We start from the raw sequence: 208 nt of genomic DNA, 5'->3' as shown, positions 1-208 counted from the left end.
TATCTTTTTCTGCATTCATTCTGCTGTGCATTTATTCATGTTGTTTCGCATTTTGCATTTATTCATGTTTTGGTAGAAATATTATGAAGAAAATTTGGTCGCAAACAGAGTATATATTTGGAAAGGGATTTATGCCTTTAAAACTTTAATATTCATTTCAGATAATTGTTTGTTGCTAATATGCTTATATCATCAAAAGGAAGATGCG

Source organism: Gorilla gorilla, chromosome 3 (genome assembly GCF_029281585.2).
Source record: "Gorilla gorilla gorilla isolate KB3781 chromosome 3, NHGRI_mGorGor1-v2.1_pri, whole genome shotgun sequence".
Taxonomy (NCBI): Eukaryota; Metazoa; Chordata; class Mammalia; order Primates; family Hominidae; genus Gorilla; species Gorilla gorilla.
This window is presented reverse-complemented; position numbering follows the sequence as displayed.